The sequence below is a fragment of the Aquarana catesbeiana genome, linkage group LG10, assembly GCF_042186555.1.
Source record: "Aquarana catesbeiana isolate 2022-GZ linkage group LG10, ASM4218655v1, whole genome shotgun sequence".
NCBI lineage: Eukaryota > Metazoa > Chordata > Amphibia > Anura > Ranidae > Aquarana > Aquarana catesbeiana.
In genome coordinates this window covers 69989959-70011802 of record NC_133333.1, presented here as the reverse complement: position 1 = coordinate 70011802, position 21844 = coordinate 69989959, and the positions used below count along the sequence as shown (strand labels likewise).

Sequence of the window (21844 nt, the reverse complement as noted above, 5' to 3'; positions counted from 1 at the left end):
GGGTATGAATACTTTTTTAAGGCACTGTAAGTGTAGTGCCTGGGCTTGGTCCCATGTTCTCCGATAAAGTGCCCAGCAGGGTCAATGACTCAGAAGCCACCCCTCGGTGTAGTGTACTTCTAAATTTGAAAAACCATCTACTCCAGAATCTTAATATAACACTGAGCTAAGTGGTCAGCTAGCTGCTAATTTTATTTCTCTGTTCGACTTTGTTCTCTGTAAATTCTATTCTTGGTTGCAGTTCAAACTAATACCTCAATACGAAGTTTAGATAATATTACCTAGTCATAAGGTTGAAAAAAATACATTCCAGTTCAACCTGTGTGTGTGTGTGTGTGTGTGTGTGTACGCATTTGTGTGATTTTTATTCTGTAGCAATTCCCTTGGCCCTTATGTTCTGTTTCCTGAGGAAGACCTTTAAATGTTTTTGGAGGTTGTCGACACTCCAGCTAACACCAATTCCTGGGGAGGGAATGCCACATTTAACTGCTCTAACAGTAAAGAACCCTTTCTACAATCCAAGGTTAAGCCACAATTTGTCAAACCTCAAAGGAGTCAGAGAAGGTTAACCGTAAGGTATTTTTGCATTACAAAGAAGAAAATGCATTTACAGAGCTGGAGCAGCAACAGAGTCCCCCTTTATATTGTGTTCTGAAAAGGCTTTCACGTAAAATATTAGAACTGTATGAAAGAAATCTCATCAATGTATCATATTTTTGTAGGGTTTCATTTTCATCTTGCACAATGGTTTAACGCTCTATTATCACATTGTTTTTGGCCAGGATACAGTCTGTTGATTACGATAAATGTGCTTCTGCCTATTGAGCAAGACGTGTCTGTTCTGTGTGAATCAAACTTGCAGAGTCCAGTCAAAGAGATGGAAAAGTTCACTGTCTCCAGTATAGGTTCAGTGTATCAGGATCTCCAGGTAAACATGTGTTCAGTCTAAATTCAAGCTAGTGTTTCCCCTTGTAATTTTTTAATTATGTAGAGTTGTCATTAATGTGCACATCGTCTTCTAGTTGCCATGCCAAAATGGCCATTACTTTCAGTAGCGTGGAAGTTCAGTGAGTTGCTTAGGAGAGAGGTTGCTTTTCGGTTTGCCTTTCCCCCATCCCATAGCTATAATAGGATGATAGTACAGCTATTGTTTACATTGTTCATCCAACAGAAGTCTGACTACAAACATAGTGGAGCTGAAAATGAACTTTTATTTGTGCAATATTAAATATTATCAGCAGGTGGCACAGTTGTAAAGCCTGGAAGCTACTAGCAATTTCATTGGAGACTGGGGCTGGATTCACACCTCTGTTTTGTATGCATTTCCTATTGAAATCAATAGATGTGCACGAAACAGCATTCTATTGTGAACCAAGAATATTGCAATGTGTTTTTCATGCATTGTCATTTATTTCAATTAAAACTCAGGTGTGCTGTAGCCTGTTGTCATTGTTGACCTCTTCTTATGAAAACTTTAGCTGCCTAGCCTTCATGCTAACCCAGTGGCTTCAGTTCTTCCTGGGCCGCTGACCATGATCAAGTACTGTATGCAGATCAAGATTTCTGATTTAACACTGGCCTCTCTGATCTGCAAGGTAGTTACTGCTGCCTCCATTGGAGAGCTTTTCACTTCCTGTCTTTTTGACCAATGTCCAGACAGGGAGAATATTGATATCTCCAGCCCAATGCAGGTGCGCATTCGCATGGCATTTTAAACTCCCAGCTTTACCAGGAGCTAGGCGCCTCCTGGAAGCATCACAAAAGCTTTACTTTTAAAATGCTTTGTAGGAAATATAACTTTAGGGTAGAGATGGTAATTTTCAATAGAACAGACCTTCCTTTTTCATGGAAGGTTTGTTTTAATAGGGATACGGATAACATTTAAACCTAAAATAGGTTCTCATCCATGATTTCTCAACTAGGGTTCCTCCAGAGGTTGCTAGAGTCATTAAAGTGGTTGTAAACCCAAGAAAAAAAAACCTGCAAGACAAAGGCATAATGAGCTAGTATGCATAGCATACTAGCTCATTATGAATTGCTTCCCTTCCTCGTACATTGGGCCGACATCGCTCCCGGAGTTACTTCCAGGTATCGCAAGCTCCGACGCTGTGATTGGCCAGAGCCGCGATGATGTCACTCCCGCGCATGTGCGCTGGAGCCACCAGTAATGGCACACTCACTGAAGCAACTGCATATACGTGCCATTTCTTCAGTTTGCTTCAGTGCGCATTGGCACATGCAAATACAGTGGATATCTGGTTTCTGGTTTAGGGTAGCTACAGGTAAGACTTATTATAGACTTAACTGTAGCAAAAGTGTGTTGTAAGGGTTTACAACCAGCAACGAGCAGTTTCTGCCTCTCAGATAAGCTCCCACTGATGGCAGGTTATTTTCTAAATGATCACAAATATAAGGAGCATTCTTCTCACTGAACATCACATTAATGTATCGTGAGTTGTAGATATAGTGATTTTTAGTAGGGGTTCCCTGAGACTGGGAAGTTTATTTCAAGGGTTCCTCCGTGCTGCAAAGGTTGAGAAAGGGTGAACTTGTCCTTTAGACCTTGTCCAAAACTAAGCTAAATTAGGTTTAGCTGCAGTTGGGCATCAAATAATGTGATTTTTGTTTTTTAACAAATTGAATTTTCCTAACATGTACTAATGTTATTTTATCACTTTGTAGGAGTTCCAGAGTTCTGTAGAAGATCAGATTCAGTGATGTGATGACATGGAATCTGCTGCCGATGTAATTGACGCAGAAAGTCCTGTCAATGTGCAAGCTGTTCAGTTCATTGTGCAAGAGTACAAAATGCAACTAGGAGTAACAAGTGAAGCCATGAAGGAATGTGAGACTCTTCTGAAAGACCTGGAGTCATTTTTGTCTTCTCTGGCATCAACTAAGTGGTCCATTCAGGCTGTAGCTGCTGTGAGTGAAAAGGACAGAACTATAATTCTACAAAAACAGAGGAATATTGAGCTACTAGAGCAGAAAGTTCATAGATTGAGGATGGAGGCTAAAGCTCTAGATGACTGCTTGGTACCAGCAGGAATCTACTTGGAAGACCCAGAACATGGGGGAGAAACATAATGCCTAACAATGGTTGATGGATTTTTTGAAAAGATAGAAATTGCTAAGCAAGCTGTTTTACAAGAATTAAGGAACTTGGACAGACAGGATTGTGAGATACCATCACTAAATGGTGCATCGTATAGCCATTTGTCATCTGATGATGATGTACCTTCAGGATTAAATGACTGTTATCAGGAAGAGAAGATGGAGACCTTCATGGCATCAAAAATCGATTCAGTTTTGAAGGAAATAAAGGTAAAGACAGTGTGATTTGTTTTTTGGTAGAGGGCCAGTTTCATAAGTCGTTATTGTTTAAGGATCCAGTCATTGACGGTGTAAATTTCCATTCTCTCACTGATCAGTCATCTCCGGTCATGTTGATTAGAAGACAGATTTATTACAAATGTATCGATAAATAGGGGTGAACTCTGTTCACAGCAAGGAGTTCCAGCAGAGTCACACACAAACACTGTACACAGGTTGTTTTATAGCAGTATTTGGCAAGCTACCATTGGCTAAGGCACACTGGTGACTCATGGTGCATTGTCCGCTTTATTGTCAAATCCAGAGTGCTTTCACAAGATTACCTAATATGGTAAACTTTTGCTAGTTCTTTAAATATTGTTGTACTTGTTGGTCAGAACTAAGCAGATTGCATAAACAATAAGTCAGGGCCATTATAGCTAGAAAGAGCATATAAGGAACAAGGCAAATGTCGATATCACCTGTAATTCTTTGCATATTTCTTATCATTCCCTCCTCTGATATCTATATCTGCTTCCTCAATTTATTACTTCAGTGCGGGTCCGTTCCACAACTTGGTTTTCAGACCTTAGCAAGTCCTTGACCTTGGCAAGTCCAGTCCATTTCCCAAACCAACTTTCAAGCCAATTTGTGAATGGATCATCAATACCCGAGTTTTCCGCTAATTCATTCGATAAAGCTATCAATCCTTCGAGGGCTCTAGTCACGGTTCCTCCAGGAGCTGTAATGTTAGAAATAAAGGTGCAACACATACCACCAAATGTTTTACAGACCCCTCCTCTTTCTGCTAGGACCATATCTAATGCCATCCTATTCTGCCATGCCGTCAGAGAGGTAGGGGCTGATTGCTCTGTCAATCCCTTAACTGCATCCCTGGTGTAGTTTACAAACCTTTGTTGGTTATAGTGTATATATAGTTAATCCAGTCAACATTTTTGTTTACTGTCACCCACCAGAGAAGAGACTCAAATCCAGCTGCCACTTGGTTTCTAGCCTTAAACTCGCTCGGCACTCCACGCGGAACCCCAATCTCATCTATATAGATCTGGGGGTCAAAAGACCCCACAGGAGAGGTGTCCCTTCTGCTCCTCCAGTGGCCCTTCTTCCAAGGGGACTCTGACAGTAAGCGCAGAGGCATTGCCAGCTGCCACCTTGTTTACCACAAGTTTGCAGCCAGACAAATCATAAAGCGGGCCTTTTATCAACCTGTAAACCACCAGACTAGCAACCCTTGGATCACAGTAACAGTAAGAATATAAGAAAAGCAAAAATATCAAGACTCCCCACACATAAAGTTAGCAGTAAGGTTAAACATGAGGAAAGAGTGAGAGTTAGTCTCATGATTTAACAAATGCATCAAAAGGAACCGTGCAGGAAATATTGCTCTCGAGAGAAAAAGTGAAAAACAATCGATCTATGGGGGAAGTGTTTCTGATCAAGTTAGATTGATTCCTGCTCATACATTCACTTCCTGTTTGTCCTAACTACCACTCAATTAGAAAAAAAACTGAAATGGCCACTGTGACTCTCTAATCTATCCAGATTACTTGTAGTCACTATTCACAACAATTATCAATCATTTATCATCTTTCGATAAATTACATTTTTTGTAATCTGTCTCGGACAGCGGGCTACGTTTCACAGACCCGAAGGACTGGATCAGAAGTCCGGGAGTAGAAGTCAGGTGTGGATCCTGGAACCGACCAGCCTCTTTTTACCACTTAACTTGAGTGGGAGGACCTAGGTCTCGGCGAGAGGGAGTCTGATACTCACCGATATTTTGGATGGAACCGTTCGATCCACCACCTAATCCTTACTTCCGGCTCGAAGGACCATAATGTCTGTAAAATTCCATTCTCTCACTGATCAGTCAACTCCGGTCATGTTGGTTAGAAGACAGATTTATTACAAATGTATCGATACATAGGGGTGAACTCTGTTCACAGCAAGGAGTTCCAGCAGAGTAACACTGTACACAGGTTGTTTTATAGCAGTATTTGGCAAGCTACCATTGGCTAAGGCACACTGGTGACTCATGGTGCATTGTCAGCTTTATTATCAAATCCAGGCGTGCTTTCACAAGATTACCTAATATGGTAAACTTTTGCTAGTTCTTTAAATATTGTTGTACTCGTTGGTCGGAACTAAGCAGATTGCATAAACAATAAGTCAGGGCCATTTTAGCTAGAAAAAGAGCATATAAGGAACAAGGCAAATGTCGATATCACCTGTATTTCTTTGCATATTTCTTATCAGACAGCATATAGATTTACTCTCAAGTGGTAATGGGCACGTGTTCCTTTTTCACCAAAGAAAATTATTTTACCAAATTACAGATTTCACTCTTTAATTTCAGACTTAGCAATAGTAACCTGTAATAGCACTTGGCAACAGCAATGGTGTCCACAAGGGGTAAAAGTACCCATCAAGGATTCCAGCTGTGCACTATCTATCAACAACTGAATTATTAGGTTATAGGCAGACTTGCCTCTTGATATCCAGGGTAATTGGTTTTTTTTATGGGCCAAAGATGACAACCCCCTATAATGTTTTCCAAACCAAAGATAAACTGACACATTATTTTCACTTTGACCAAACCTGCATGTTGCTGAATTGGGAAGAGAAGGTCCGCAAATAATTGAACCACAGGTATTGTCAGATGTTGACACCAATTAAATTAGTTGTTTACATCTGGTAAACTAGTATTGAAGTGATTGGATCACTATCAAAAAGTGTTTTAGTATATTCACAATAAGATCAAGGTGTTAACTTCTACAGCGCTTGGTGAGCAATGTTTAAATCCATGATTTTTTTAAATGTATAAAATTAAAGTGTAACTGTGGGCAAAAGCATACTACATGACATACTCTATATGTCTGTCATTAATGCAGCAGGTCGTGTTTTTCTTCCAATGAGTCTGCCTGTAACCTAGTTTTTTTAGCTGTTAATCATGCCAGTAGAGCTGTTTATTTCCTATTCCTCTGACAGGGTGACAACACTGTTTGTTCTGCAGCAAAATTACTGCAGAATTGTCACCCTGTGGACAGTATATAGTCTTAGGTGGATGTGTCATTTTATATGGACAACAAGCCCGGTTCACACTGCCGTGACTCGTCATGCAACTTGAGAGTTCAAAGTCACATGACAAGTCGTGCCCCATTAACTGCAATGGAACCGTTCTAATCGGTGCAACTCAAGTTGCTTTGACTTCGAAAAATGTTCCTGAACTAAACCCTAACTCTTGCTACCCCTTTTTAAGCAGCTACAGCAGCATTTTTCTTTTGGAGGAAAGGTTTAAACTATATAAATAAAAGCTAACTGTTGTAAATCCCCCAGCAGTTTTCTATAATTTGTCCCAATCTGGGTAACTGTCACTTTTGCTGGACAGCTTGATCTGCATTTCAAGGTGTAGATAAATAATAATAAAGGCCAATATATTTTGCTATAGGGGGCCTTTAAAGTACAGTAAAACCTTGGATTGCAATCATAATTCGTTCTGGAAACATGCTTGTAATCCAAAGCACTCGTATATCAAAGCAAATTTCCCCATAAGAAATAATTGTAAACTCAGATGATTCGTTCCACAACCATTTATTTATAAGTCCTTCGGTTTGTAGTCCATATAAAAAGATTATAGCAATGTGTTACGTTGTGTAACCATAAAATGTCCATCCACAAATGGCAGCCTCCACAAGGGGATTAGAAGCAAAATCCAGCAGGAGCTACAGAGTATAAAAGAGAAGAGAGGCGCCTCTAAGTTTAACAATATACTTAGATTTAATGAAGGTACAACATTTAGCAACTCACATGGTTGATGATTAAAATGGTCACATCTTAAGTATGCAGGATGCCTGCATACATAGATGTGCCTGTTTCAATCATCAGCCATGTGAGTTGCTAGATGTTGTACCATCATTAGATGTAATCATATTGCTACACTTAGAGGAACCTCTCTTCTCTTTTATACTCAGTTGTGATTAGGGGTGCGCATCTTCACTGGCCTCACGATTCGATTCGATTACGATTATCAGGTCCACGATTAACGATGCATCACGATTACTGCGCGCGGTTTTCATCCAAAAAATTTAAGTAGTCAGAAGAACTCCATTTTTTAAATTTTATCTGTTCTTAAAAAAAAGACAACACTCCTTGCATGTAGCAAAGTGTAAACAGTGCAGACAACTTAAAGAGGAGCTCCAGACTGCCCCCAAATGACTACAGGAGATGATCAGAGACTGCAGACATGCTACAGGAGATGATCAGAGACTGCGGGCAGCTACAGGAGATAATCAGAGACTGCGGACATGCTACAGGAGATGATCAGAGACTGCGGACATGCTACAGGAGATGATCAGAGACTGCGGACATGCTACAGGAGATGGTCAGAGACTGCGGACATGCTACAGGAGATGGTCAGAGACTGCGGACATGCTACAGGAGATGATCAGAGACTGGGGACATGCTACAGGAGATGGTCACAGACTGGGGACATGCTACAGGAGATGGTCAGAGACTGCGGACATGCTACAGGAGATGATCAGAGACTGCGGACATGCTACAGGAGATGATCAGAGACTGCGGACATGCTACAGGAGATGATCAGAGACTGCGGACATGCTACAGGAGATGATCAGAGACTGCGGACATGCTACAGGAGATGATCAGAGACTGGGGACATGCTACAGGAGATGGTCACAGACTGGGGACATGCTACAGGAGATGGTCAGAGACTGCGGACATGCTACAGGAGATGGTCAGAGACTGCGGACATGCTACAGGAGATGGTCAGAGACTGCGGACATGCTACAGGAGATGATCAGAGACTGCGGACATGCTACAGGAGATGATCAGAGACTGCGGACATGCTACAGGAGATGGTCACAGACTGGGGACATGGCACAGGAGATGGTCACAGACTGGGGACATGGCACAGGAGATGGTCACAGACTGGGGACATGGCACAGGAGATGGTCACAGACTGGGGACATGGCACAGGAGATGGTCACAGACTGGGGACATGGCACAGGAGATGGTCACAGACTGGGGACATGGCACAGGAGTTGGTCACAGACTGGGGACATGGCACAGGAGATGGTCAGACACTGGGGACATGGCACAGGAGATGGTCAGACACTGGGGACATGGCACAGGAGATGGTCAGACAATGGGGACATGGCACAGGAGATGGTCAGACACTTTGGACATGGCACAGGAGATGATCAGACACTTTGGACATGGCACAGGAGATGACAATTCTATGATATGGACTTGTGTCACAGCGCCCCCCCTCCCCCTCCCCACTTACATGCTGCTCTGCCGGTGGGCGATCTGCCTGCTCACCATCTCCCCCCCATCTCCATTCGTGCGGCCGGTGTTCCCGGTCAGGTCAGGTTCTCAGGTCAGCATCTCCAGCAGTGAATTCTCCCGGGAGAGCGCTCGGTGCATAAAGTTGTTTTTAGTGTGTGTATATTCCGGTCATGTGACTCTCAGCCGTGCCTCCCTCCTCTCACGTCTCTCCTGATGTCAGCCCCGCCCGCCTCTCTTCTGACCTGATAGCTCCAGTCAGTGGGCGGAGCTGACACCAGGAGAGACTGAGAGGAGGGAGGCGCGGCTGAGAATCACATGACCGGATTATACACACACTAAAAACAGCTTTATGCACGGAGTGCTCTCCCGGGAGGGGGCGGGGCCAGACATCGATTTTTCGGGTCGCATGCATCGATGCCGCATCGGGGACACCCGATTTGCGATGCATCGATGCTGCGATTAATTTCAGCAGCCCTAGTTGTGATGTGACACTACTTGTATATCAAGTCAGGATTTATTAAAAAAAAATTGCTGGTCTTGCAAAACACTCTCAGACCAAGTTGCTCTCAATTCAAGGTTTTACTGTTTAACCACTTGACCACTGGGCACTTAAACCCCCTTAATAACCAGACCAATTTTCAGCTTTTGGTGCTCTCACATTTTGAATGACAATTACTCAGTCATGCAACACTGTATCTATATGAAATTTTTGTCCTTTTTTTCACACAAAGCTTTCTTTTGGTGGTATTTAATCGCTGCTGGGTTCTTTATTTTTTGCGCTATAAAAAGAAAAAAGACAGAAAAATCAGTAAAAAAAATGCATTTTTCTTCGTTTCTGTTATAAAATTTAGCAAATTAGTAATTTTTCTTCATTTCTTCATATTTTGGCCAAAATTTATACCGCTACATATCTTTGGTAAAAATAACCCAAATCGGTGGATAGAGTGCAAAAGCTATGGTGCCAATATCTGAAAATTGATCACACCTGAAGTACTGACGGCCTATCTAATTTCTTGAGACCCTAACATGCCAGAAAAGTACAAATACCCCCCAAATGACCACTTTTTGGAAAGAAGACATTCCAATGTATTTAGAAAGATGCATGGTGAGTTTTCTCCCGAGTATGGCGACACCACATGTGTGAGACTTTTACACAGCGTAACCACATACAGCGGCCCAACATGCACGGAGCACCTTCAGGCGTTCTGGAGCACCCAGGCCAATTCTGACATTTCTTTCCTACATGTAAAAATCATCATTTATTTGCTAGAAAATTACATATAACCCCAAAACATATATTTTTTTTTTTTAGCAAATACCCTAGAGAATACAATGGCGGTTGTTGCAACTTTTTATCTCGCACAGTATTTGAGCAAACGGGGACAGGGACGCTTTAAAAACATTTTTATTTTTCTTGTTCATTTTACTTTATTTTAGTTAGGCGCTTTTTTCCCCCCAAAATTTTTTTGATCACTTTTTATTCCTATTACAAGGAATGTAAACATCCCTTGTAATAGGAATATGGCGTGACAGATCCTCTTTACAGTGAGATATGGAGTCAATAAGACCCCACATCTCACCTCTAGGCTGGGAAGCCTGAAATGAAAAAAAAAAAATCCTGGCTTCGATCGTAGCGGTGAGTCGGTAGAAGCACCGGAGGGCAGCGGGAGGGGGGGACGTCCCCTCTCGCCTCCCGTAAGAACAATCAAGCAGTGGAACAGCCACTATGATTGTTCTTATGGTGTAGGGAATCGCTGGCTGAACAAGCTGATATCTGAATGATGCCTGTAGCTGCACTCATCATTCAAGTCAAGGACGTCGTATGACGGCGGGCGGGCGGGAAGTGGTTTAAACGCAATTTTTTTTTTTTTTTTTTTTTTTTTTTGCACAAAGTTGTCCATCTATACGGTATTTCTAACACATAGCATGTACATACCAAAAATGACACCCCAAAATAGATTCTCCTCCTCCTGAGTACGGCGATACCACATGTGTGAGAATTCCACAGCCTGGCCACATACAGAGGCTGAGCATGGCCGAGTACGGCTGAGCATGGCCGAGTACGGCTGAGCATGGCCGAGTACGGCTGAGCATGGCCGAGTACGGCTGAGCATGGCCGAGTACGGCTGAGCATGGCCGAGTACGGCTGAGCATGGCCGAGTACGACTGGGTATGGCAGAGTATGGCTAGGTATCACTGAGTATTGCAGAGTATAGCGGGGTATTGCAGAGTATGGCGGATGGCTGAGCATGGATTAATGGATGGCAGTTGTCACAGAGCAGCACTGAGGGCACTACAGATCCAGCCCACAGCGCTGCTGCCATCCGTTGCCTCCCCTCTCCGCTCACAGTGTACCGATCGGTACGCAGAGGAAAGGAGAGGAACCGGCGTCATCAGATGACGCTGGTTTGTTTACACGGATGTTCTCGGGTGCGAGCGAGAGCGGAGTTCTGGAGGACGTCACTGTACGCCCTCCCGGAGTTAAGCAACCGCCCTGTAGCCTTCATTTGGCTATAGGCTGGTTGTTAAGTGGTTAACTAAAGACATATATTTTTTTTTTTTTTTTTAGTTTTTGATAGAGTGGAGAGGGATTAGAACATCTATTAGGTCTTTATGGATGTTTGTGTACCCATTAGGGAGATTCATCCTTTCTGTTTGTCCTGTTTACCATTTTCATTGACAGTGAAAATAAAAATAAAATCTCAAATTTATGTTGTCCCCAGAAAAGTAACCGAGGGGTAAAAACTTCCAATAGGGACAGTAGTTCTGGTGACCTGGGGGGCCCCAAGAGATTCCCTTAATTTGTAGGGATTTCTCCTCCCCTCCTGTTTTGGATATGTGGCAGGAAGTGAAGGTAAATCTCTTCAATAGGACAAAGATGGCAAAAATAAACTTTACAGGAATGATGACCCTCCCTTACTCTATCCAACATAAAAAAAAATGTTTTGCCTGTATTTCTACTTTAAGGTTATGGTATGCACAACAGAGAAAACATGTAAGATCAAGGGTTCAACAAAAGGGAACCATGTTCCCAAGTAGTCAAATTGCAATAAGATACAATATCCAACAGAACAGCAAGAACCTGGCAAAGAGGGATGTATAGTACATGCCAAATTACCTCAGGGGACCATAGGACTAGGCGATCGGTTGTCTGTGTACCTTGTGTAAGTAATTGTGTAATAGTCCTATTTTAATCTCTACACAGTACATCTGCTTTCGTCTTTCAGAAAGTTCAAAATACTTTTGAAAATGAGATCCAGCACTGTGACAGTTTGGACTTGTCATCCACTGAGCCTACTTTAAATCAGTATAAAATGGAATTGAAAGCCACAAACGAACTCATGAGAGAACGAGAAACAACCCTTAAAACAACAGCACTGGATAATTTTCTTTTCTCTCTCTTAAAGCAACTAAAGCATCAATTGATTCTGAATTTGCAGTTCTTGTTATGGACAGGGAAACTCTGCTAGAGAAACAGAGGAACCTCAAGGAACTTGAAAAGGACATTTACCGCCTTGGCCAAGAAGCTGAAAAACTTGATGACAACCTGCAAGTGGCTAAGATCACCCTGAAAGACCCAGAGTATGAAGGGGTAACCTCTTGCCAGAAAACGATTACCATGTTCTTTGACAAGCTAGAAAATGCACAACAAGCTGCTCTGAGGGACCTCCAGAGCTTGCAGGAGAGTGAAGCACTGAAGACTCTAAACAACAGACAAAGAGCCCTGTGCAAAAATATTGAAGATATTCAGGACTAGATTGATAAAATTGGTCTTCAAGATCCAACTATTCATGCTGTCCAACAAAGGTACTGTATGTACTAATTGTTAAACCTGTATAAAGGTATATAATCTCTATCCTTTATTTGGATAGAATTCTGTGTAAAGGCAAGTTTCACCTACAGAGGCAAACTCAGCATTGGATAGATGCTTGAGCAACTACTGTCTAAATCAGCTCCCTTTATTTTGTTGACATGGTTGACTTTTTCCTGAATGCGGAAGTCACTTTTAAATTTTTTTTTTTATCATTCCCTGATTTAATCAATACAGGGTCTTGTCTTTATACTTTTCTCTCGCGTAAAAATAGCTTTCCACCATTCAGAGGCTCTTATAACAGTTCATAGTTGTGACTTGTCCTTGTTGAAAATGTTGAATGAAGCATCTTTGTCAGTTTTGGTCACGGATACTGGTAATCCGCTTTCCAGACAATCTATCATTTTTTTTTAAATTACTCATACTCTTTGTACAGACTGAAAATGGCTTGCTCTTTAGGGCTTGCATTCACATGCATTTGGTTGCATCTGAGCAGCTGTTTTATTCCATGTAATTCAACTTGTATGCAAAAGCAAATTAAAGCACCGAACTCATATGCAAGTCAAAAAGCAAGACAAAACACTACAAAGTCATACAGGATTTGACTGGCTTCGGAGTCTGATGCCCAATGCATAAGAGACCAGCCATGAACGGCTCAAAAAGCTTAGATGACAGTGATGCTTTTCTTGACATGCTGACCTATTCAGAATTTATATATATATTTTGTATTTAAACTAATATAAAATCAGTAAAGGATTAGCTCACCTTTACCAAAAAACTGCCTACGCCGTGGGAGGAGAGACAGAGGGATGCCGTGGGAGGAGGGACAGAAAGAGATGCAGCATCTTTTGATTTGGAGGAGAGGGGCGGCTAAGGGGATATGTGCTGGGGGTGCTTTGGGAGTGGAGAGGACTTTTGCTAGTGGGGAGGGGTTTGGATCCCCCCACTAGCATATGTCCTCTCCCCTCCCAAACCCCCCCTTAGCACATATCCCTTTACCCCCCTCCCCTCCCATCACTCCACCATGTGTGCATTTGTGTTACCAGACCCCCCCTTCTCAGTTATTGTGTCCCTCTCCACTATATCTATATTATACACAGACCTCAGATCATCAGCGCAGCTCTTGCAGTGAAACCTCCCTCCTTCCTGACTCCTCCTCCTCCTCCTGCCTGTGTCCATCAGAACTTTGGAGCCGAGGAGGCTCCTCGGTGAGCTGTATCTGGCTGTCAGTGGGCAGAGAGGTGTCGGCTGCCACAGAAAGGTGACTGGATCGTGGAGTGTGGCACCCCAGGTGACCACACTAGCGCGCCCCTGTCAGGCCGGTTACCGGAGCTTAGTGCCAGATCTTGATGGTGGCTCTGTGTGGGAGCTGGAAGGAAGGCTTTTTCGTTGGGGGGGCAGATTTTTTTGCTGTCCCCTCCCCCCGCAAAGTGTTGTCCTAGGCCTGGCCCTGTCAGCCTAGGCCAAGACCCAGCACTGGCTGGAAGTTCAGTGATGCTACGATGGAGGAGATGGTGGACCACACATGTGCAGAGGTTTGAGAGCTTGTTCCTGTGATGGTGAGGGGGAGCAGTAATGACTGGGAGTGTCTTAGTAACGTCCTAGCAACGAGAAAGGATGGGATTATGCGATCTCTGGGAGTCTTTCAGCGGTACATAAATGGCCTTCACCTGTAGCAAGGGAATTATCCAACTTTAGTCAAAGTTGATGATTTTTTTTTTTAACCACTTGCTTACAGGGCACTTAAACCCCCCTCCTATCCAGACCAATTTTCAGCTTTCAGCGCTGACGCACTTTGAATGACAATTGCGCGGTCATGCAACACTGTACCCAAATGAAATTTTTATCATTTTTTTCACCACAAATAGAGCTTTCTTTTGGTGGTATTTGATCACCTCTGTGGTTTTTACTTTTTGTTAAAAAAAATGTAAAAAACTGAATTAAAAAAAAAAAATGTTTATTTTGTTATAAAAAATTTAAAACGGGTAATTTTTCTCCTTCATTGATGTACGCTGATGGGTGGCAGTGATGGGCAGCACTGGCAGGTGGCGCTGATTGGCACTACAGGTGGGCATTGATAGGTGGGACTTGTGGGCACTGTTAGGTGGCACTTTTAGGTGGCACTAATGAGGCAGATGTGCCTCTTCCACTTCGGGACCGATGTCCCTGACATCTCAGCCGGTGATTGGCTTTTTTTTCTACTCGCGCTGTCAGCGTGTGTAAAAAAAAAAAAAAAAAAGAAAAGATTACCGATCTTTTGTTTACATCATGTGATCAGCTGTCATTGGCTGACAGCTGATCACATGGTAAGGGGCCGGGACCGGCCCCTTCCTCGGATCGGTGATCAGCCGAGTCTCAGTGACTCGGTGATCACAGTGCGCCCTGCAGGGCGCGCGCAGGGAGCGTGCACAGGGGAGGCCGTCATATGACGGCCTCCCGGGAATGCAGGTCCGCGCTGTGGCCGTCATTCGGGCCATAGCGCGGATGTCTAGTTGTTAATCTACAAGCACCCCTTACCTGCATAGGCAGTTTTTTGGTAAATGTGTACTAACCCTTTAAGTCTAAAGTCCAGCAATCACAAATCTATGTATTTAAACAATCCTTTATCATATCAAGGAGGGAGAAAATGTGGTATAAATGATAAAATCTCCTGGTTGACGTGTTTCATCCAAACCCTGCGTTTATCATTTCTATGGTGGCTGTAATTTAAGTATATTCAAACCAAAAAACAAATAAGTAATATTTTCTTTTTTTTTTCTTTGTTTTCTTTTATTAGGTTAAGTGCCAGCAATCCAGTGTCTTTATAACTTTCTGTGCTCTAAATTGAACTCTTAAAGAGTGTTACTAGTCTTCTCAGTTCTCGCCGTAGACTACCCCCCCCCCCCCCCATGTTATAGAGATGAGGACGGGGAGGTGTATGTAGTACAAATTACTAGTGAACAGCCTAGGTTGCCAATGTTGCTCCTCCATACAGTACGAGGAAATGTTGTCACCCTTGGACAAGAAGTGTGTAACTGGAAGGATCATCTGGTAAAACTAAAGGCTGCAACAAATAACCAGGGAGTTTTTAAATGTTGTACCTTGAAATAATTGTTGGACATTGATTTGTGGGTTCTGGTCTATGAACTTAATGGAATTACTCTCAAAAAGATTTTGACAAGCACCGCACTATTCAAGATTTTGTCTAAGGTGAAAGCAAGTTAGGCAGGACTGACTTTCTTTGCTTTGATCATAGAATTAAATCGTTGATACAGTTGGAGAAGATGCTGGAATCATTCATAAATGAAAAGACATCCATTTCTACTGGCTTCCTGGAGCTTCTTCACACCGCACGCTCCAAGGATATCTGTAGACCTGAAGAGTGTGATATGCTATGGGAGGATGCAATGCAGAATATCACTCACAGGTAGGTGAAAGTGTAAATAAAAATCAATTTAATATTCCTCAACGTTTACCCACTTTATTGTAACAGCTGCCAATATCCTTCTGAAAATTCTATAGAAAGGGAGGGGTGTTGGCTTATGGTGTTAGGCAGGCTTAGGGTAAGGATGAGGATAATGGTAAATTGTGTTAAAGTCTCTTAAAAGAGTCTCATAAATTGGTCGATAATAGTAGGTGATAAGAAATAGCGGTCAATTAGAACATAGCTGCAGCTGTTCTAAAAAGGATTGGATTGTACTGTAGATTGTTAGATAAAAATCAAGCGAAATATAAAATTGCACTCCCATTTTATTGCAAGATTAAAAGCATGCACGTAGAGAAACTGCTCAGCAGGGTTGCGGCTGGGTCGGCAGAGCTAAGCATGGAAGCCGCTGGAAGGATGATGTCAATCTGGCTGTGGAGGCACAGCTGGTGGCGGCAGATTAGTCCCGAGGCAGTCGAGGTTAGCATTGGTGAGTTGGAGCAGTGTGGAGGGCGACGGCGATAAACTGGAGCCTAGGCAGAAATGCAGAGAGGATCCAGAGGATGACGTGGAGAGCGTAGGGGCTTGGCTACACATTTTGGGCAACAAGGACTGCCTCCTTGTTAAAGCCTGAGGATTAGCCTGAGGAGCAAAGCAGCTGGCATTTTCAGAAAAAGCTTAGACATGAGAACCTTTGTAAAGTAAAAGGTATTTACTCTTTTCCCTTCCATCAGAGTTTAAAAAGATAAGGGGTTTATTCCTCTTTGTCTATGTAGCCAAATGTATACCAAGAACCACCAATTTATAGCACACATACAGCATAATCTTGAGGGGCCATTCTTTGGCCTATATCTGTACTATTATCCAGTGGTTCTGCATGTACATTTTGCTGCAGGAGCATAAAAGCGCTATTTACATGACTACATCAGATCAGGTTTTCTTGCTGGCATGTCAGCATTTACGATTTCAAATGGATTGGTGTTAGTTGGGTTTTATTTGGTGGGGTTGTTTTTGTTTTGTTGGCCTGTAAGTGTAAAAAAGCTACATGGGAAATTATGACTCTAAAATGTCTTTTACACATTTTTACCATTCAACTGAATTTTTAGTGAATAAACTTGATTTTCTTGCAGCAAGGAGCAGTGCGAGGCGGTAATAGAACTCCTTTGCAAGTTTCAGAGTTACAAAAAGGAACTAACGTCACTTATTCAGAAAGCAGAGACCTTAATGCCCTGCCAGTCATCTTACATGGGAAAAGAAATTCTTCAGGAGACCTTGAAAAAGGTAATTTTGCTTGTGCAGAATGCATTGCTACATAAGGGCATTCTTTATTGCATCTTAAAAGTATTTGTAATTGAGTTTGTTAGACCCCCTGTGTTGCTAGGAGCAATGGCTGATAACAGGCAGGTCACATGATAGAGTAGGTCAAGTCCTCAGGCAGTTGGTCAGAGCAAACAACAGACCGTAAATAAGTCAACACACTGCTGCCAGGTCAAGTGCTGTTAGCGTCCATGTTTCTGATGGGGAAACAGAGCAATGATGGACAGTAGCAGTGGTAACAGGCAAGTGACCAGGTTAAGCACAGACAAGCTTAACACAAGAAGTCCAAACAATACACAGTAATAATCCAGAAAGAATATGGGACGGTAATTCTATGCGTTTATGGTGCCACATCCAGTATTGAAACTAAAGCGAAAAAAAAAAACCTATGATGGAATTTTAAGGCACACCTAATTAAAGTGGGAGTATCTAAGAGTATTTCAGTAAAAGGTTTTAACTATTTGTTAAACACATTACATAAAACATACATATAAAGAAGGAATGTATTGTACATCTATAACATTGTCACTATCTACTAGCATAACAGATATGATCCTCTTGCACCCACGCGTTTCGGAGTACAGATATCTCCTTCAGGGGTGTATATTGAAGAGGAAAATATAGCTATAATATAATTTGAAACAAAGTAAGTATATAGCAACATGAAAATATACATATATATTGTGGATGACAATTGTACAAAGGATTGGAAAATACACTTACATATATTATGGTGATGTGGTAGATTGACAGTCCATCATATTACAATTAAAACAAGCCATAAAAAGAACTGTGCTTGTTACTACAACTTTTTTTTTTTTTTTTTGTCATACGGTCTAGATATTAATGGTTTTTTGGTTCTTTCTTAGTTTTTCTATTATTATTTTCCTTTCTTTCCCGTCTCATAGGATAAATGGTTGTTTTATCACTATGTCTATATACCACCTGAGAGATGTAACTGTATAACAAGTTATGTTACCTTGTGAATGTGTCATATATCCTCTCAGTGCCTGCACACCTTGTTTTTATATAATCTTCTAATAAAAACGTTTGTAAACAAAAAAGAACTGTGCTTGCTGACTTTCTGCTTCAATATCTCAACTGTCAAAAGGAGTCTTAGAACTGCATCGGCTCTTTGGGATAGATGCACTATGCAGTTTTAAGACTCCTTTTGACGGTTGAGATAGATGTACAATACATTTCTTCTTTATATGTATATTTTACATAATGTGTTTAACAAGTACTTAAAACCTTTTACTGAAATACTCTTAGATACTTTTACTTTAATTAGGCGTGCCATAAAAGTCCATCATAGGGTTTTTTTTCACTTTAGTACTTGTGCTTCATTAATGCCCTGGATTATTAAAGTATACTACCGTAGGAGCCTCTTAGTAGATTGCCCGGCTCCTTTACTCAGTAGTTTCCTTGCAGCAAAACGCAGAGTTCCAATCGCTTTTCAGGCGCATTAACCAGTCTTGGGGTATGCTTTTTCTGATACTTTAATAAGAATTTGGATAGGTAGTTGGTAATGGTAGGAATACTCCAATAAATCTTAACAACGATCTGAGGACACTGACCTTTCTCTTGTAGAACTGTAGCAACTTGAAGAGATTTATCTTCCTCTCTGGAAGCTAAGAATTATAAAATAGACTAAGCTCTTCAGGACATCGGACACAATGTCCCCTTTACACATACTGACTCTAGCACAAGAGGGATGGCTTCAGCACACAGTCTCTAGGATCTTTCTCACCAGTCTGTACTCACAAATGTCCTTGGAAAATTGGTTGCCTCCTTACAATATCCTGGAAACACTTTCACACCAGGATACCAGACTATATCCTCAGACAACAATCTCTCAATCAGCTTCAGCACCTCTCAGCAAATCATAGGCCCTCAGTCAGCCCAACTGTGCAGGCACATTGCAGCAAGATCTAGTGTGCTAGCAGCCCTCCTAGGCTGTGATCTCCTCAGGGAAGAAGACCCATCTGCTCTCTGGCTCAGAGTATTTATACAGACTCCCAGTCACCAACTGGTCACCTCTCCCCTAGGATTAGCCAGGGCTGTATGAATATTCAGCTTCTTATTAGACTCTTCCTGCCCAGTAACTTCTAGAACATTTCTGGACTGGCCAGGTGAAAACAGTCAATCCTGCAGTCACTATGCAGGCATAGAACAGGCCAGAACAATCAACAGTCATACTGATTACAGTGAGTCAAAACAATATCAACCTAACAACGAACAGCAGCTCCACTGGATACAGTGAGCCAGAATGAAACTAATCCTAGCACCTATCTAGGAGGGTGGTACATTATCATTCAGAAAGAAGTTAGAGACCGACAATTCAATATTCCAGTCGCACACGTTCCCGGACAAATGGCAATAGAACATTAGCGGGTGCTGTAACGATTACCAGTTGGGTTCTGGAAGCATCAAACAGAAGTACATCTTCGCCAGCACACCATGGCTCAGCACACAAGATTGTCCAAAAAAAGGTTTTTAATCGAAAACGGTCACATCACAAGGGAGGTGCAACGTTTTGGGGCCGCACAGGACCCCTTCACTTGCCTGACGAAGGGGTCCTGCGCGGCCCTGAAACGTTGCACCTCCCTTGTGATGTGACCGTTTTCGATTAAAAACCTTTTTTTGGACAATCTTGTGTGCTGATCCATGGTGTGCTGGCGAAGATGTACTTCTGTTAGAGACAGACAGACTCCTATTTAGGACATTAGCAAAAAGACAAGCCTCTTGATCAATGATAGGTGGAATTTCTTAATTTGCTTTATAGAAATTTGAGGATCATGTATACACAGCAGAGACCTGAGCTGCAGTGCTGAGTATTGAGCAGCCGATGATGAAGGTACAGGGCTGATCATTACAGAATACAAACTTCTTTATATCTCTTATTTTATTTTACTGTTCTGTTAGAACGGGATGTGTAGGTTCAGTTATAAATAGGCACTGTTCTATTGAAAGCTTGTGCCTTTTGTTAACTTAACAAGCTAACAATAAGCAGTACAATCAACTTCTCTGTAAAAGGAGAACTCAGCAGTGGTAGACTATGAGTCAAGCTCCATCATTATTAACTTCCATTAAGCTAAATTTTATTTGTATGCTTACCCATGTTTCCTTGGCTAATCAACAAAGCTTAAAGGAATATTTAAAGGTGGATTTTTTTTTTGTTTAAAAATAACAAAGATGTCATACTTGCCTGCTCTGTGCAATGGTTTTGCACAGAGCTGCCTTAGCCCTCCTCTTATTGGGCCCCCCATTGGTGCTCCTGGCCCCTCCCTAGCTGCTTGCTATGGGGGCACCCGAGCAGGCTGGCTCCTGAGCCACTGCTCTGTGTCCAATCATGCACAGAAACCTGCTCGGCCCCACTCTCTCTTCATTGGCTCACTGGCTGTAATTGACAATATCTAATGGCTACCACTGCTGTCTCAGCCAATGAGGAAGGAGAGACCCAAGAGCGCCTTGGCTCCTCCACACACAGGGTTTTTTGACCTTCATGCATAGAATGCATGAAAGTAAAACCTACAGCCTCTACAACCACTTTAATGAACCAAAAAAATTTTTTTTTTTGTTTAATTAGTTTTTATTAAGAAAATAATATAAGGTACAATATACAGTTCAGAGAAGAGCTATACACGTTTACAGATAAGACTCTCTTACATGCAAGACAATCAGCCAGATGTGTGGGGGTATATAGGTACATGAGTATTCAAGTGCTGACCATGGCACATATCTAGGCCTAAGGCACTTCATGTTTACCTACTGGACATCATGGAAAACATTTTCATCATATACCGAGTATAGGCATCAAGATCTTCCCTGTAAAATACCTTTAGTCAAACATATAACCTTGAGAGATTAGAATATAAGTGAAAAGAGGAAGAAAAGAAAGGATAGAGAATGAGAAGGGGGAAAAAAGAGGGGGGGTGGGGATTGGATTAGAAGGGAAATGAAAATAAACCTGCCTCGGTCCAAGCTCTATTACGTAATAGCAGGAGCCAAAAACATATTTGGTTTGAGATAATTTCCGCATAAGCGGGTGTGTATTTAAAGGCAAACCAGCAGGACCATATCTTTTTTTTTGCCAGGTCAGATTTGTTTCTAAGGGAAAGAGTAAGATCTTCCATATGGTATGCATGATCTACTTCCAATAGCCATTGGCGTAAAGTCGGTATGGTCGATTGTTTCCAACATCACGGGATAAGTGCCTTTGCAGCATTTAGGAGGTGTGGTGTGTTAGATTTTTTATATGTTCCCACTGGTTTGTCTGTACAGTGTAACAATACAATCCACGGATCATTGGAGATCTCATTTCCCTGGATCTCCCTAGCCCAGTGAAGAATAGACAGCCAAAAAGGACGTATAAGTGGGCATAACCACCATATATGAGCATGTGATGCCCGCTCACCACAACCTCTGCAACACAGGGGTGATGCTTGAGGAAAGGTTTTATGGAGCACCATAGGAGTGTAGCGCCACCTCGTTAGCAGTTTATAATTCACCTCTGCTGTTTTGGAAGCTCCAGAGGCGTTATGGGATAATGTGAGAATAATGTCAGGCTCTTTGAACTGGTGACAACTCTTTAAGATCCTTTTCCCAGTTTTTAAGGAAAGTTGGGTCCCTTGAGGGGGGGCAACCGGTTTATTGCTTGGTAGAAGTGGGAG

At 42.2% G+C, this 21844-nt stretch overlaps 1 long non-coding RNA gene across 1 annotated transcript; it reads left to right on the top strand.

Annotated features, from left to right (window-relative positions):
• The first annotated feature begins 785 nt into the window (after positions 1–785).
• LOC141110038 (uncharacterized) lies at positions 786–17124 on the top strand. The gene is made up of 5 exons (XR_012236215.1): positions 786–928; positions 2683–3324; positions 11868–12447; positions 15687–15857; positions 16985–17124. It is a non-coding gene; the product is annotated as an uncharacterized lncRNA (long non-coding RNA).
• Positions 17125–21844: the final 4720 nt, after the last annotated feature.